Genomic DNA, 18,883 nt, shown 5'->3' on the forward strand with positions numbered 1-18,883 from the left:
ACAGAACAAAACACAATGTAGGAAAGCTAAATCAGTCAAATGGAAAATTTTGAATAATTTATTTGCTCAACATATTGAATATACAAATATAAACACATTTTGATTGACAAAAAACCCACAGAGCCCCAAGACAAGCTGCCTGGAGAATAATTTTAAACCAATTGAGTTGGCATGCCAATATTTATGTCTAATTCTTGTTTTATTATGAACATTTACATTAGAAATAAAATTGTAGTTGTACTTGTTAAAATGGATGATTTTGGTGATGTAGGATGATGTAGGGTTACAAGATAGAAACCTTTCTTTTCAAAAGAAAATGGGATTTTCTGGCTTTGTGCAAGATTCCTCCTGGACATTTCCCTTTAAAAGTGTTTTTTGTTGGTCATACTAGGCGGTAACATCATGGCAGCCCCAGAATTAACTACAGGAACCTCTAATGTCTTGAGATCTCCCTCACTGAACTTGAGCACTTTGGACCCAGGACAAGTTGAGTACAATGGATGAAAATTAGAAGCCTGCTAAAAAAAACAAATATTTATGAATGTTGTCTTTGCAAGAAAAGGTATTCACACACATCCATCCATCCATCCATTTTCTTGCACCCTTTTTCCCTCAGTGGGGTCGGGAAGGGTGCTGGTGCCCATCTCCAGCCAACGTTTCGGGCGAGAGGCGGGGTACACCCTGGACAGGTCGCCAGTCTGTCGCAGTATTCACACACATATATATCTATATATCTTTTCTAATATCACAATATGTAAGTTTATATTTATCTTACAGTGTTTCCACTGTTTTAGGGGTATGCCTTCTTAGCTTTTAGTCTCATTGTGCATGTATATAGTGACAAACATTAAATTAATTCACAAAGCTCTTACTTGTCTATGGTTTCTGATTCAGAAAATGCAAGGGCCTTGATTATTAATTTACAGCTAATTATAACAAATAATAAGCATACATGGAAAACATGGTGTGTTTTACACATTAGCAAATAATCAAACCAGGATATTCTTGAAGACTTAAGTATTTCCCCCTACTGCTCATCTGATCAAGTCAATATCTGTGTCCACCGGTTTTTCACATTGAATGCTGCCTTTACATAATGCATTGTCCTTTGATCTCCCTCTAAATCCCCCTTTGAAAGGATTTTTTTCACCTTAACATTTATAAAATAAAGTTAGCCAGCTGCACATTCAGTCCAATGTTCTTTGTCTGGCTCAGAACATGTCTGCTTTAAATGAGGTTGTATAACGTTACAGCAGTTGGAAAGCAGGCATTGTTTGTGTTTGAACATCTTGCCTGTGAGTTATTGATTTGGGAGGTTTTACTGTGAATATTTTTGAAACGAGTGCAGCTGCTCTGTTGTGCTGCCTCTCTCTGTGTGCACACAGTTCAGACGTGCAAATTAACCAAAATGTCAGAACAATCCCCAACATACTCAAACAACATACTGCTCAGTGTGTGTGTCTATGTGTGCTGCTGTGCACATGTCTCACATAATATGTAAATTTTGCTGGCATGGAAATAGGACATATCTCTGTCTGATCAAACTGAAAACTTACTGTCCATTCAATGTGTCTCTAGTTTTGTGCACAACTTCAAAAATAGTCACTGTGATGTGAAATATCGAGGCAAATATTTGGTGGTTATTCAAATTTAAAATGCAACTTCACAAACTGGTGGTGTTTTTTTCCCCTACCTTTATCTCTTCAGTCTACCTTCCATGTGCATCCCACTGCTTTTTTTTTTTTTGCTACTGCCTCTGTCCTGCTCCTTTGAAGTCCCTTGCTGGAACACTCTGCACCTGGTCGACACCGCCAGCACACCGGGGCTCGCGGAGCCTGGAGGAGGTCTGGTGTCTGGGGGCCTGTCACTCCAGGCCTCTCTGACAGAGCAGAGCAGAGCAGCACACAGCTGCTTCTAGGATCAGTGAATCTCTGACTGCTGGTATGGAGAGAACAGCCAGGTGTAGGTGTAGACCCACTCTGTGTCTGGGGGAATCTCTGTCTCTTTTTTTTTTCTCTCACTTGCCTGAGCAGCAGAATGAGCACTGCTGGCAACAGAAACAGTCAGTCCAACTGTGAGGCTGCATGTGTCTCTGTGAGCGATTGCTGATTGCTTGAATATAAATTGGATGTGCTCATTCACCTAAATCAAGGCCACATGCCAGGTCCCACAGTAAAGTGCTCTGAGTGCGATGAAGCGTCGTACTGTATCTGCCACTCAGCTTTGGAAATAAATCCGACCACTTTTCCTGGCCTACATAAAATAGTCCAGGTAACCTTCAGAGATTCCCCTGTTGATGGAAACTGACTTTTTCACCAACCTCATTTTAAAAGGTTTTGATATTTTTCATGAGCACATTTAAGTCATCAGAATTTTTTTTTTTCACATTGGTCCTACTTTCCTTTTTTAAATTCTCAATTTAATGTTGATTAATTAAAACTACATTGAAAAGGTAACTGTTTTTTAGCTGCATTGACTGTTGAAAAATCATTCGTTCTCCACTCTGAGTTCTTGATGTATGAGGCTAAAGATGTCAATGAGTTGAATTCATGAATTCCATTTATTTATACCAAAATACAGCTGGTCCATTATGATCTGCTACCTTTAAGAGCTAACAGTCAAAATGGCATCCCACAAGTTTCCCATTCCCTTTGTTTCTCTGAGCTATGCCCCAAAGAGTGTGTCATCCCTTACCCCAGCTCTAATTTGCATATCCTAACATGTATTTTCCTTTAGGTTTAGCTTAGCTTTATGTAACTCAGGTGTAAATTTTAACTTCCATTCTGTGGACTTTCAAGTCTGTATCCACTTATCTATCAAATATCGCGATAGTTCAAATGTACTATTACTAATTCTCACAAGACTACTCAACAGCCAATCGCTGTTGAGTATCGGGGTCACATGTTCGAACGCAGCCTATCTGATTAGCTGGAGCGTGGTGACATCACTTTAGCCCCACCCTCTTCTAACAGGAAGTCACCTGTTGGAAGGAGCAGTTAGAGCAGTTATAAGTCTTTCTTTCTGCTGGAAGAAAGACTGTTCTAAATCATACATGCATTATCCTATGGACCTTACCAAGCTCCGCCCAGAAACGCCCCTCGAAAGTCCCACATGACTTCATGTCTCACATTAACCTCCTCGCAGAGCTTAGCTTCTATGGGATTTTTCGTTTCGACTGACTCTCTGAAGAGTATTTCTGAGTTGATTAGTTTAGCATTTCTGCCGGATTTTCACAAAATATCAGCCACGACAATGGAACCAGCAAGTTCATGTCATCTTTTTTGGACGACATCAAGATGTTTTAGCCACGCAATGCCTCTAACATTGTGCGAGTTGCAGCTAAATGCTACCGGTCGATGAGGAAAACAGCAGATCCTTAGACCCTCAGCATAAATATAGCTGTGGACAAGATCACTGATGCCTATCGTTCTTGCAAGGCTGGGTAAGTCGGAAATTCATGGTTTTGAGGGTTCGAATGTGCATAGGACTTATACACGGCAATCAGAGGCTAACACGATTACAGTTTAGTAAAAGCTAGCGTGGCTAACACGATTACAGTTTAGTAAAAAGCCTTTTCAGGTGAAATAAAATCTTTAATGTATGTCAGATACGGTGCACATTGCATATTGATCTGTTCAGCTAACGTAAGGCTGTAACAGACAGGCTTCAGGATGTAGAAGTTGTATCGGTACTGCCATTATGCTGTACTTGGCTAAAAAGTTTTCATAATGGATGTGTTTATTATTTACTATTTTTTTTCACTCACTAAACACAAAGAAAGCAAAGCAATAATACTTACACCAGCAGACAATCCTTTGTTCTTATTGATCCTAGCTGCAAATGCGGTCGTGCACAAGCTTTAATCCAAGCAAGGCTTTTCGTTTCAGATTTTGGAAATCTGTGAATTTTAGTTCCACAAACACGATCAGGATACCTGACATCGCCTGTACAGATACCCCACTGACGGTGGAGAACCATTTTTTTTCCGAGTCCTGACGCAAAAACTTTCTGTCGGTCTGGTAGTCCACGATGTACATTAGCATGACTTTGTGAGCCGGTAACCCACGTGATAGCTGGGCTGTGACGTAAAATGGGCATTAGCCAATGAAAGGTGGGCCCTGTGGTAAGGTCCATTTACAGTAAACTTGTTAGGCTTGACCGTTGATAGCCTCTAAAGAGCCCAATTGCTTGAAATTACAATTCAGTTCGACTGCGCAATCTCAAAGTCCAAATTTGGGGATGTAAAGCTGGTAATAGGATGTTTTTCAACTGGTCTACATTCATATGCAGTTTATAAAACTTTTATTTTCAAATAAAACTGTGAAAAAAGACGCTAACACCTGAGCAGTGCCATGGGCCAATCCCCTCCATGCCACAGCACATTGATGCAGTAATTCAAGCAAAGAGCCTCAACCAACTATTATATGGGTGTATTAGTGAGACAAGTCTCGTAAATATAAACACAATGCCAGCTTTGGCACTTTGTCCGTGATTTAAATTTGTGATACTCCAAGTTGCAGAGGAGAGAATTCGACTGGAGGAGAGAAGTGCTCGGGTTCATGTGCTGCAAAGATGTCTGGGTTTCTGAATAGCAAATAATCTCAGAATTTTCTCTCACTAGCAAAGGTTGCAGAGTTCATCAGTTGCTTTGAAATTGTTCAATTGTTCAGTCTTTCACAGTAGAACAAGCCCTTTCAGCTTCAGCAGCTGTTATCTCTGATAGATCTGAACAAGGCATTTCATAACTCAGTCTCCTGTTTTTTTTTTACCTTACAGAAATAAAGATAATAAATGATTTCTCTAACACGTGGAACATCATTGTCCCAGTTTAACCTGCAGGATAAAGGAATTACTCTTGTTATCGTAACAAATGCAGCTAGCTAAGTTCCTAAAGTGGAAATACGGATGTTTAATCAGAAAGTTCAAGTCCAGGCTTCCTCTATCTCAAGTAAAATCGACTTTTAATTAGAGCTGACCCCAACAGGCAGAAAGGAAAATCTGAGTCAACTATGTTTTTTTTTAGTCACTTGGGTCAAACACCAAATAAAAGTACTAGAACGGGCAGGGAGGGGGCCCTATTCCATAGAACTTTGTTACACTTTTACGTTTTTACAAGTACAGTAAAAATGTTAAATCAAAAAGCCTACAAGTCATAACTGCTCATTTACTTGCAACAGTGGAGCCCAGGAAACATTGATGAAACATTTGTAAGTAAAAGAAAATTCAAGAAACTGAAAGCTATTTTCTTTGACTGATGCATGCAGTTTGTCCAAAAGTAGTTTTATTGTTAAATGTTTCTCCTGTGAGCGATCAGAACATCTGTTGCACTTTTGAAAATGATCCTCAAATGCCTTTCCTGACTGTGTAGTCAGAGAGCCTCTCTGTTCTCTATTTTGAGTGTTTTGTTTTTTTATGACACATTAAATAATGGACAAAACCCATAAAAACAGTAGATCAGTATTTTTGTTTTTATCTGTAAAAAAAATAACACACAATTGATTATTTTTTTAACAGGCTTGTAAGCTCCGCTTACCAAGAAAATGTAGACATTGCTCAGTGGTTTTTAATATGGTTGTTGTGGCTCACCACTCAGGGTGGCATGTTGTGAGGATGCCACATAGTTGAGAAAAAAAGCTACGCTAGTTGCACCTGAGCAACTTTTATATTGGTTATTTGAATGTCTATTGTTACGTCCCCCAGGCTCATTTGGTGGGGTAACATTAAAGGAGACCACACAAGGATTTTCTGATTAAATGAAAATTGAAGTTATTAAATTATACTAAATAAATAAAACCTGAAAAAGGAATACCTGAAATGAGAAACCAAATTAGATGAATGAAAAAACCCATAGATAACCAGAAATAAGCAAATGCACAAAAAAACCTAACCAAACCCAACCATAAGATACAAACCAAACCAAATGGGGTTCTGAGGAGGAAGAAGGAAAAGCCTCTTTTCTGCTGCATGGCAGCATTAAAGCACCAGGGCACCAATCAGGGTGAAACATAACACCTGCAGTAGGCCTGTCTCCAGACAAGGAAAAAGGGCAGAGACCCACTGCAGCTGTACACTATTCAAAGGGAAGTATGGGCCCTCTTTGGTTTGTCAACAATGTAAGTAATGAATGAGAATATGGCCACACACCATGAGCAGTTCTTGATGCCGCTATTGTATTACAGTTGTAGTTTCTGATTCAGATAGCTTACAGGCTCTTTTCCTGTCATCTTTGGCTTATAGTCTAAACTACATAAACTGTTTCTTATTTTGTTCTTTACATCTACTAATTACTAAAGCTGTTGTCAAACTGTTTCTTATCTTACTCTGTATGCATGCACCCTGAAAAAATGTAGTGGTCAAAACTTAAAGAAATAAAAGCCATTTTTGTGCAACGTTATTTTCTGATGGGTAGGAGATTTATGTGTCTTTGGACTTACCCACATTTTGTATTGATTGTGTGCCGTTCATAAAGCTTCTGAATTCAGTGTGTGATAATGTTAGATGTGGTACATTGCTTTTGTTGTAAAAGAGCAAAACTATACTTTTTTTTCAACAAATCAACCTGAGTGTCATGTTTCAGAGTTATTTTTGGGTATATAATAGGATGAATCATTAAGAGAAGTACAGACATAAAAACAATGTAATTCAACTTAGATTGGGCAAAAAAAACAAATGAGGCAAACTGTGATTTACATAGAAAAGCATATTATGGTTCTTTTGTATCTGAACAGTACCAAACAATTCTTGGTCATGCTAAAATAACTGGTTATGCTTCATATTAGCATATATTTAATTCAAAATATTCTCAGAGGTGTTAATTTACAATTGAACATAGAAAATATTGCAAGATCAAAAACAGCCTTATTCTTTTCAACCTCAAACTGCTTCTGTTCTTCAAGCAGCCAAGATGCAAATTTGTCACACACAATGGATCAATCATTTTCCCACCATCCAGCTGTCAGAACAAGAACAATATCCAGTTGTGATTTTATACTATTAGGGTGTTTTTGAAATACTGTCATGAGGATCAGAATGGACTGTGCAGAAACCAGTTTCGTAATTCAATTTCAAAGCTCAATTCATCAACAGCAGCATCAACAAAAACAAAGTTTCATACCAGAGTGAGGATAAAACCGTTACTATTTTTTTCCTCTTGGATGTCATTTGCATCAAGTCTGAATTTATATCTAGTGTTTATGTTGTATTCAAATTTTTTTAAATCCATCATTTGAGAGCTTTTTATCATTGTTTTCAGCAAAACCAAAAGGAACCACAACAAGATTTATTTGAAAAGAAATGGGCAGTTTTCTAATTTATGTTATTTATATAACTTTTTTTATTTGATACATATTGAAACTTTCAATAAGCAATACATGGCTTCCATGTGGAATCAATATGACGGCTCATACAGCTGTCAACAACAGTACAGGATGCCGGTTGTGCTGGTTAGAAAATACTTTTAAGACTTGGCATTACTGATCATTTTTTAAATTTTCATTTGATAAAAACATTTCTTTGACAGAGTTTTGGCAGGAACGATGATGAAACCTTGGCCTATCAAGTCAAATCTACCTTTGATTCGTTGTAGGGTTCTGGATCTGACAGGGTGATGGCAGGACTGTGAAGGTTTGAGACCTTCCTTCTGATGTTCACCACCGACATCTTAAGGTCAGAAGCATCAAAGTGTATAACAGGGAAAAGACAAAAATGTAAGGAATTCCCATAAGCAAGACATGCTGTCTGGAAAATGTACTGAATAAAAATGAGTTTGATTTCATGCTATTTTCTCAGGCAAAATGCAAGTAATGTTCTTGACGACTCCACTTCAGCTGTAAGTTTCTGAGTCTGTTCTGCATTTTCTGAAAAAGGAGAGGAGCAGTTTGACAGAGTAAGGAATAATAATGATGAAGAATAAATAAAGAAGAGGGGAATGAGGATGGCATGCCGGCTTGGGGTGGAAGAACAGAATTGAAGGAGGAATGATGATCCTGGTGGTGGAGTATGGATGGAGATCTCAATGAAGATTTGTATTCCAGATGTGGTTCTGCAAGAGATAGAGAAGGCGAGTATTCCAAAAAGCAGGTGAACAGAGGGTGGGAGAGCAGGCAAATGATGACGGGTCGGTGAAATTCCAGTGTATGATAAAGGAGTGAATAAAGTTCTGAAGGAGGTCAATCATATGAAGGTTTGTCAATCCAATCCAGGATAGGTGTGGCAACTTTAACTTGGGCCCCACTAAAAAAAAAAAACTTATAGGAAACTTGGGGAATAATAATGGAAATGAAAACACAGGGAGTGTAACTCTACCAACAAGGTTGCTCATCAGGTAAAGTGTAATCAACCTGCAGAACCTTAAATCCGCAGCCTGTTGAGGGGAACTGAGGACAGGTGTGCAGCGATGCCCCCCAGCTGCTATTCTCCGTTCAGATCAAGGCTCAGTCAGTGCATACATTTGCAAAACACTCCAAAGATTTTTTCCACATTCTCATAAAGGAGTATTTAGAATTGTGAGTAAAAAAATTATTTGATATCATTTAGAATAAGGCTGTAATGTTACAAAGAGTGGATAAAATGAAGTGATATTTCTTATCTCAGACCGATACACCAGGGTGAATCCCCAGTTAGAAACATTTTTATAATCCAAAACTATCCGAGTACCAAAGCAATAGACAGACAACAATTCAAACTATCAAGTATGAATTTGAAACAATATGTTTTGAAGTTTCTTTCAAGTTCAAGGGTTTTAAGTTTTAAATATAGTTAAGTAAAAATAGCACAATTTTAAAAAACAAATGTTTTAAATGAACACATCTTTAACCTCAAATGACTTTGTTGGTTATTTAGGATTTCTGTAGCTCGTTTTAGACAGGTTATTGCAAAAGAAAGTTAATCAGCTCAAATATTTGTCTCAATACATATGCTGGTTGAAGATGTTTTGATTTGAGGGACTTTGTGTTTTAAGTATAAAATACTGCAAAAAGGAGAAAAAAGTAATTTGACTATATTCACACATTTAGAGCAAGATATTTGTTCTTTGTTGTACATCTGAGTCAGGAGCCAAGTTCCGCCTGAGCCGGATCAATTTCTTTATAATCACAGATGTTTTCTCATCAAACCAATCACAAGGTTTCCACCAAGCAAATTGAACATTTTGTGCCTGGAAACTTTGGAGTAATTATCAATGACACAAATTAGAATCAGCGAGAAAAACTAAACCACTAGAGCTAAATTATTCCCCACCAACTTATCAATAAAGTATTGACAAGACATGAAGCCGATTGCACCTCGGTGTCGACCTGAACCAGCCTCTTTAAACAGTCATATGATGTTGAGTCATAACATTAGAGAGGAAAAGATAATTGCAAGGGTCGTAACGTATATCTTTGCATAAAAAGTGTTTTATCCTTCCCCAAAAGATTGTGCAAATTATTGAAATAATTAATCTCTACAATATTACAAGCCGCACTATAGCTTTCACATATTTCAGCCTTTCCTAGCATTATTAAATATTGGACTCTGCATGCATAATATAGACACTTTGTCAGGGGAAATTTAAATCAGCCATGTCTTTCTGTATTCCTACTTGTAACTGCTTTCTTGCTGACAGATTGTGAATCTATGCTTCATCACACAGTTATTGGAAGAAGCATAGAGGTCACAGAACTTTGTTTTTGGTGTTTATTTTATGTTTTACTTGGCCACAGACATGTTCTTGTTGTGAAATCCTCGTGGTATAACACCAGCTGGAAATTGTCCCTGTTTCACAATTCCAATTATATGTACAGTATATATTTGAGACTGCATGTATTATTTTGACTAGATTCACAATAAAGTGTTGCTGTATCATCAGTCCACCATGAAAAGAAATATGGTGGGCATTTACGCATATGGTGCCTGAATGGAAAGCTCTAACCAGGATTGTGATGCTACAAGTTTCCCTAAAGAGAAATGAATAAACAAACAAAAAAATAAATAAATCATTGATTAAATTTCAAAATCATACTGGTAACTATGCAGGACGCCTATTACATGAGCCAATGATGGTGAAATGATGGCCATAAAGATTAAAGTAATTTATTTCTCTTTAACATATTGACAATGTTCCCCTGAGCTCTCTGAGTTAAAATCAAATTATGCCTGCTCTGTTTCGGGCGATAAAGTTGAAATCGTTTTTCTCATGCTCCACGAGAGTTCACATCATTCATACAGAAAATTTGCCTTGGACCACGTTGGCTCAGACACTCAGAGCTGGAGCCTGCCAGATATCTGGAGGGCTACCTCAGTCATGCTCAGTATTGCTCAGTGTTCACTGATTCTTTATTGAAACTGTGTGCAGTGTGCTGCCTGATGACCTTTTGATTTGCCCCTCAGAGTATTTCATTCTGAACTCATTTTTCCCAAGTTATTTAAATGAAGTGTTTAGACACGTAGTGTATGGATAGAAACCGACAGAATTAGCCTTTTGTTCTTGCTTTATCTTCATGAAATATCACAACTCTTTCTGGTGTCCAATAAATTTATTATTTCTAACAATAAGTCTGAGCAACACTCCCACCCTCAATTAGTTCTGTTTAAATTAATTCAGAATTCATATGGAGAAAGTACAAATAATTCATAATGCAAGTGTAAAATAAAGCTGGCATAAGTTAAATGCAAATCAATTTTTTTTTCCACAAAAGCAGCAGCATATTAGCTTTTGTTTGGTTTTCTTTCTGCTTTTATCTTATTTTTTAAGACCAACAGTTTCAGCTGATTAAAAAAGGGCATAATGACACAACAAGCATCAACACGCGCTATTCCATTTTATTGTATTCATCTCTACTGTTATCTCTTGCAGACTGCAGGAAGATGAGTGTTCCTTGGCGGCTGTAGAAAAACATACGATTTTTTTCTGCATCTGGGTGCAAACATTAGTGTCACTATCTGGAGCTCCAATTATTTATCTAAAATAAAAGCAGACCGATGAAATGCATGCATGCACTTCAGTAAACTGATGTGTTGAAATTTTCCAGAAATCCTGGTTTTGGCATAATGTCTGCTATAAATATAACAGTGGGTTATATCCAGCCCAGCAGTTCATAGAATGAGGCAGTCAATAATCTTTATAAGAAAAAAAAAACAAAACAATCAAATATAACATGCGACCTAAAAATGATTTGTTCCCCCAACTTGTTATTTCACCTCCTTTTGGGGTGTCAGAGGCATATGGAATGCCAAAACACCGTTTCCCTGTAATTCACACGGTGCATAACATGCTCCTGATGCATAACGTCTTTAATAGAGTGATATTGCTTTAGCCATTTGTAGCTTTGCTATCTTCAGAAAGCCTTCAGCGTATCAGTCATTGCTGCGGAAGCCATTACTTTGCTGTCCACAAAGCCTACTTCAGCCCTCCTTTCTAAAATGACTGCCTGCTGCAAAAACATGGTGTATCTTCACATCTGCATATAGGCCGTACACCTAACCTTGTTCTAAAAAAATCTAGAACATGCAAGATTACCTGTCAGTCTGATTCACCAGTAAAATAGTAGAAATAAAACTTGTACTACCTAATAGTAAAAACCTCCTTTGAATTACATCATACTAAATTCTTCTAATAAGTAGTAGAGTAATATCGGCAAGATATTAGATGTGATATTGCCTTTTTATTACATTTATATGATAGAAAATGTGACCACAAACCAGCAGATTTTGTGGGTTTTTTAGTTTTGCTAGTTTATTGCTGTTAAATTGCAGAGTTACCAGCATTCTGAATGTGTGAATTGGCACTTCTTGCCCTTGCACTAATGGCCTAGCTCATGTCATGCAGCCCCCTGGAGTAGGGGCTGTCAAACAGAGTCAATATTATGGCAAGGTCAACATTACTGCTAAAATATTGACCTTGCCAATATTATTGCAAGGTCCTAAGCAGGCTAAATTACTGAAAACCATCGTTCAAAGTCACTATAGTAACAATCTGGATATATAGTGACCATTGGATCATGAAATGAATGAATGAATGAACAAACAAATATAGTTACTTTTCTAAAATCTGGTAGCAGCTAGCTGTGCTGTAGTCCTACTACCTTGCATATGAAAGGGATTTGGTAAAGTTCCCTTTTTAGCATGTATTCAGCCAGTGTATTTGTGAAATGTTTGTACGAATTCAGCCTCTCTCAATGCCCCTCTGCCTCCAGAGTCGTAAAAAGTTGCAGCGTTTACTTATTGCTCAGGACTGCCATGTAGGATATAACATCTCCAGGAGGGAAACCCATTCCTTTACCCAGAAACACTCTCTTCTCTTGACAGGAATCCAAAGGTGCTCCCATCCCAAACGGTCCACCCCGGAGGCTCCTCAGTTTGACTGGTAGCCAAGTGAAATCCTGGTCTGCTGATGCCTTTCAGTGCAGAGGAGCAGCTGCTCTTTGCCAAGTTTCCCTGATCAGATCTTCTTTACTTACATCTGAGCCTGAGAACAGCTGCTCAACAGAGAATCAAGATCTCTTTCTTTTTAACTGGGTTATTTAGATTTTTTTTTGTCCTCCTCTATAGCAGTTAAAAACACGTTGCCATTTCTTCTTGTGAAGAATTATGTTATAATACATTTTTAGCAATAATTTTAGAATACATCTAATTCCACTTTCATCTATGGAGTCCCAACCTTAACAGTGAGGGCATAGTAACATCATTGTTCACTGTGTATTGAGTAAAATAACAAATGTATTAAAGTCTTCCCTTTGCTGTTATATATAGCAACCCGATATAAAAAAATGTAACCTATGATTTAGCTTTAACGCTTTGCTCGAGTGAGCTGGTGCATCAATTTTTTTTAAAAGTACGGACAGAGAAGTTGGTTGTGCTGACCTGTGCTGTGGGCCAGCTGCTTGTAAATAGATACACTGCTGTTGTCCTTCTCTAGAGAGAGTTCCTCAACTGTGTAATTCATCCAAGCTGTTCTCTGATTTACGGAGAGTCGCTTGCAGACAGCCAGGGTGGTGCCTTTATCTCTACCTTGTCTTGCTAAATGAATTCCAAATGGCACACTGCCCGGCTGTTTGTCAGTGCATTTGTTATCGCTGACAACCACAACCCGCCTTTAAACAAATATAAATCTATGGAAAACAATTGCTGAGCAAGATGCAGCGTAACCTTTTGAAATATCACATTGGCCATCAGTTTCTGGAGCAGATCATTTCCTTCCTATACATGAAACATGAGAGTAATGGCTGCTAATTCATCTTAAAGAATACTTTCTCCCTCTAACTTGAAATCTAACAGTAACAGTAGCAAGTGCCATTGCTTCTCAGAACCTGCCTGGCAGTTCACTGACAAGTAAAACAGCTATAATTGCAATAGTGAATTTCATATTACTCTAGAAGAAAAGATGACATGTAATAGGAAGAAAAGGTTTGATAAAATAATGTAAGTGGCAGCAGTTTAGCAGATTTGCATTTTATTCTGAGGGAAAATGAAAGAAAAAATGACAGCTTGCCTTATTTTCAGATGATGAAAAGCCCAGATGTTTGAAACTTTGCAAATGTAGTGATAAAGTGAAGTTCAAAGGAGGACAAAAGGAAGACAGAAGAGCAGGACTTATCGAGAGACATCCAAAATATTAATAAATGTGCTTTTTTTTATATCAACCCCCCCATAAACGATTACTCACCATAAAAGACTGTCTTTTAATGACAGAAGAAAATCGTTGATGTATAAATCTTATTTATATTCGGTTTATTAAGTTTTATGGTTCTTGACTGTAAAAAGACAAACTGCTCCATCCAGGACATGAGTCAAAGACAGGAGCTCAACTACTTTGGTGTTTTGGTAATGGTAGGGGAAGATGGATAAAAACATTTGGCCTGAATATCAAAAAGTAAACGTCCTGACATACAGGTCCGTCTATTCTGACCCCCACAAAGGGTCATGAAATATGGATAAAGAAGAATAAGGGTATTATGACAAAAATAAAAATAAATATAGATTATATATATACACTGCTCAAAAAAATAAAGGGAACACTTAAACAACACAATATAACTCCAAGTAAATCAAACTTCTGTGAAATCAAACTGTCCACTAAGGAAGCAACACTGACTGACAATCAATTTCACCTGCTGTTGTGCAAATGGAATAGAAAACAGATGGAAATTATTGGCAATTATATTTCATTCATTCAGATCTAGGATGTGTTATTTGAGTGTTGCCTCTATTTTTTTGAGCAGTGTATATATATTTGTGTGCTTTGGAGTTTCTGTGCTGATTAATTTTTTTTTGCAAAGCGATAAAAGCTGGTAGCTCTTGTATTGCTACAAAATAAAGCTGTATTTCCTCCTTCAGCCCACTGGCTGCAATGTTGACACCTTGAGATGCTATGAGACCTAAATCCTGAACATCATGGCATGGAGTGCATCCCAGTTTTCCATGTCTGGTACATAACCATTCCTTTTAGCTTTTAAACTGGTTCTATTGATCCTGTGTCCATAACATTCACGATATCAGGTTCGCAGGCTTGATATCTATTTTGCGATCATTAATAAGCCTCTCATGAACACAGCGGTGGTTGATTCATTAATTTTAAACTCCTGATCTGCTCGTTATTTTGGTAATGGAAGCGAAACGCACATAATTGCGCATCACCTTGTTGAAACAATAATTATTACTGAGATTATTATTGTTGTTGGGTCATTGATTTGAACACGTTTTGTTGATTTTTTTTGTTGTTCCTTAATAAAGTTACGAACGTTTTAAGTCAGTCAGAGGAGGACGTGCTGCTCTCAGCGTCCTGGCGGCGTTCAGTTTGTCACCTAATGCCGAGATCAACTCGAAACCTTCCGCGATCGACGCGTTGCAGCCCTGCTCTAGTAAAGCACGAACAGTTCAGAAACGATATTAAATGAGGAAAAAAGGTATTTATTAACTGATTAAGTCGTGTTTTAGATTGTTCTTGAAAAACTAATCAGTAACGGCTGATTAGTGGGTGAACTCACGGCTGCACAGTGAACCCGTTAATTTTTTTTACAGCTGACCGCCGCTCCTCTCTGTTGCAGGTTACTGCGTACCAGAGGTGGGGACTCGAGTCATGACTTGGACTCGAGTCGTTAAAATCACGACTTGAGACTTGACTGGAAAAAATGCTCAAAGACTCGGACTTGACTTTGACTTTTATGCCACTGACTTGGGACTTGACTCGACTTGAAGCTGTTTACTTGAAAAGGCTTGATATTTTTTACTCAAAGTCTTAAAATTTAAAACACATTATTTATAAAGTGGCGTCATTAATTAATTTCACTCATTCCGTATCAATATGCGCAGACCGTCCCTCTGTTTCTCCTCTCTCCTCATGTATGTATGTGTGCGTAGCTGCAGCTCAGCCAATCAAATTAACAGGATTTGGACATTTAAAAAAAACGCGGCCACGCTGCAGAGCTCAGGGAACGAAAGACAAATAACCGCTCAAATATGCTTCCGCGAATAATTTCTTTTGCCTACGTAGGTTATGAACTTTCAAATAAAAAACGAACTGCAACTTGCAAAATATGCAAGAAGAGAATATCGGATGGAGATGCCACGACGTTCAACTTTGTCCGGCATTTGAAGCTTCACAAAGATGGTAGGTGGCACTTTTCTTTTGCTGTAAGATAGTTGACTTTAGCTAACTTCGTGTTAGCATGTGTAGTCCGGCAGATTCTGGACCTGAACTCAGGGAACAGAGTCTCTCTGTCCCATCATGATGATGAGCCGGTCTAGTATCATCTAAGGATGGTTGGTGTATTTGAAGACATCTACGTTGGGAAATTATATTGACAATATATTGTTTACTGCAGTCAGTGCATTAAGTCAACTGTTTTTGACTTAATGCACTGACCAGCGTGACTGTCACATGTCGCACAGAACCCATTTCCAAGTAGTATAGCTTTGCTGGAAATACTAAGAAAAAAAAAATCCAGTTTTTTTTTTGGCCATCTTTAAAAAATTTCTGTAAAAATAAAAATTGTACAATCTCACTGACCCTGAATATAACACTAAGTGGGACAGTTTACTGAGTAAGGCATAAAATAATGAGCTCATTATTTAGTGTTTAGTGATTCTGACCAGCTTGATTCACACAACATGTTTTTATCAATATTGAGATGTGAAATTGGCTGTAGATTCAACCCACTTGGCCTGACAGATATTTATTTTACCATCACATCCAAATTCAAAACCACTCCACTTTATTTGCAATGATTTTGATTTTTTCATGTGGTTTATTTGTTAAAACAGACCAAATACAGTGACTGTCCCAAATAAATTTTGTGTTTAGAATATCTGGCCCATATTTACAGAGGACGGAAACTAACATGCTTAGAAATAAAAGCAGAAAAATAAATGCACCAGACCTTCCTGAGTTTACTTGTGATAACTTCTTATATACTTATTTCATTTTTTGAAAACTATGATTGTTGTAGTTTTAATGTTTATTTATGATTAGAAGGAGTAAACTGAAGTCAAATGTAATTCATGAATGGCTGTAATTTATTTTCTGACATCTGTTTACTTCAGATAGATTTGAAAAATACCAGATGAATAAGAGGATCACAAATTAACCTCAATAGCCTTCCATATCACAATTTCTGGACACTCGTGCTGGGCAGTACAGTATGAATCATCCACAGCAGAAAGCCATTACAAATGCCTTACTACGTGACTTAATTATTGGTTGCAATCTGCCCCTGTCTATTGTGGAAAACAAGAGTTTTCGAAACTTTCTGACAGAAGTCGACAGCAAATACAGCCCAATATGTCGCAGAACAATGCCATCAAAAATAGAAGATCTTGCCGCTGAGAAACATTTGATGTTAAAAACCCTGCTGAGCCAGACTGATCATGTTTCAGTGACAGTGGACATTTGGTCAGACCGAAAGATGAGGGGTTTCCTTGGCATCACTGTGCACTGGATACAAAAAGAAATTGAGAGGCTCGAGGTAAAATCAAAACTGTTGGCCTTTGAGCGCTTCAAAGGCTCGCACACAGGTGAAAGAATCTGTGAAAAGTTTGAAGCTGTATGCGATGAATACATCAAAGATAAGCTAGATTACATTATAAGTGACAATGCTGCCAATATGTGAAAAGCATTCACTGTATGCTTTCCTACTGAGCAAAGCGAGGAACCTGATGATCATCATCTTGATGACCCAGAGCTCTGCCATGACTTACCCTTGGAAGATCTGAAAACAGTCGGTGCTTCTTTGGGAAAGAAACATCGCCTGCAATGTTTTGCTCACACACTTCAGCTGGTGCCTGACAGAGACCAAAGTGGCATCTCCTGCTCTTTCAAAGCTATCTAAGCTCAGCTCACTACTGCACACAAGCACAACACTGAAATATGTGTTTGAAGCTGAATTTGGTGAACGGAAAAGCATCCCTGCTTCTGTAATCACAAGATGGAATTCAACAGTGACTCAAGTGAAGGCGGTTCTTCAATGTGAACATCTAAAACTCTGTGCTATTCTTGAAAAGGCCGGGCACAACAAGTTGTTATTCACAATACGAGAGTGGAACTTGTTGAAGGAGATGGTGGACATCTTGAGACCGTTTGAAGAAGCAACTGATTTGACACAAGGTGAGAAAATAGTCACGATCAGTGCTGTTGTCCCATCCGTGCTGTTCCTCAATCACCACCTTGAGAAACTGAAGCCGCAAGTCTGTTTCCTGAATGGTCTGGTCAGCAGTCTCCAGGCATCTTTGAACAAAAGATTTCTTGGAATTTTTATCAGTGTGCAAATGGCGAGAGCAGAAGAAGGGATCACTGCACCCTTTTCAGATCCAGTGTACCTCAAAGCAGCTGCTTTGGATCCAGCGTTTTCTCTGTTGTGGGTGGAACAACATGTGTTGGGCAGTCAGGACATGAAGACAGAAGTGACACAAAAAGTTAAAGGTAAAGACTGTATTTGGTGTTCTTTTTCTGTATTTATTTATTGTCTAAAATTCTAATACAGGCTCTTTTGCCGCTGCTACTTGGATGTTTTCTCAGATCTGATCCTGGAAAATGCTGCAGATCCTGCAAAGTCGGAGCAACACGTGACTCCTGGTGATAAAGATCAAAAGGACTGTGAAGATGGAGGACTGTTTGCTGCTTATTGCAAGAGGCAGAAGAAGGATGACCAGACAAGTCCAGCACTAGAGCTAAGTCATTACCTCCATATTGCTGATGGACAGAACGCCCTCTTGTTCTGGGCAATGTACATGCACACTCTTCCTTCACTGTTTAATGTGGCCACCAGAGTTTTGGCAGTGCCTGCTTGCAGTGCTCCAGTGGAGCACGTCTTCAGCTATGGTGGCATCATTTAAGTCCTCATCGTGCACAAATGACAGACCTTTGGCCAGTTTGGTCTTTTGCAAATGTAATGCAGAATAGTTAACTGAAATACAGTATCCTCAATTGCAGATTTCTGTTAATTGTTCAGTTGATATATTTGTTTTGTTTCTTGTGTTACTCAAACATGGACACATAAAAATACATGTTCACTCAGTGACTAGGTCAGAGAAAAGAGGAAAAAACTGCTTTTATGGTTCTTTGTATTGTGCTGTGGAAATGTCAGCATTTTCGTCTTTTATTGAATATCAAGTTTAACAGAACTGCGCAATAAAGAGGTACAATTTAAAAATGTTTTTTATACTTTGTGTTCAGCTGCACATATTCTATCATTTGAGATAAATACAGATTTTAAAAAGAACAAATGGTCTATTATTTGAATTTTATGTATAATTGCAAATTATAAAAAAAAGTAAAATAAAAACGACTCGAAATGACTTGAAATTAAAGGTTCCTGACTTGAGACTTGACTCGACTTTTGCCTGTCTTGACTTGAGGACAGAGACTTGAGACTTACTTGAGACTTGCAACACAGTGACTTGGTCACACCTC

At 38.0% G+C, this 18,883-nt stretch overlaps 1 long non-coding RNA gene across 1 annotated transcript; it reads left to right on the top strand.

Moving 5' to 3' along the window:
* The first annotated feature begins 712 nt into the window (after positions 1-712).
* Positions 713-15,891, top strand: LOC145552849 (uncharacterized). Its single transcript, XR_014088971.1, has 3 exons — positions 713-6,113; positions 7,586-7,665; positions 12,286-15,891. It is a non-coding gene; the product is annotated as an uncharacterized LOC145552849 (long non-coding RNA).
* Positions 15,892-18,883: the final 2,992 nt, after the last annotated feature.

Source organism: Poecilia reticulata, chromosome 9, assembly GCF_904066995.2.
Source record: "Poecilia reticulata chromosome 9, P_reticulata-male-v2, whole genome shotgun sequence".
Classification (NCBI taxonomy): Eukaryota; Metazoa; Chordata; class Actinopteri; order Cyprinodontiformes; family Poeciliidae; genus Poecilia; species Poecilia reticulata.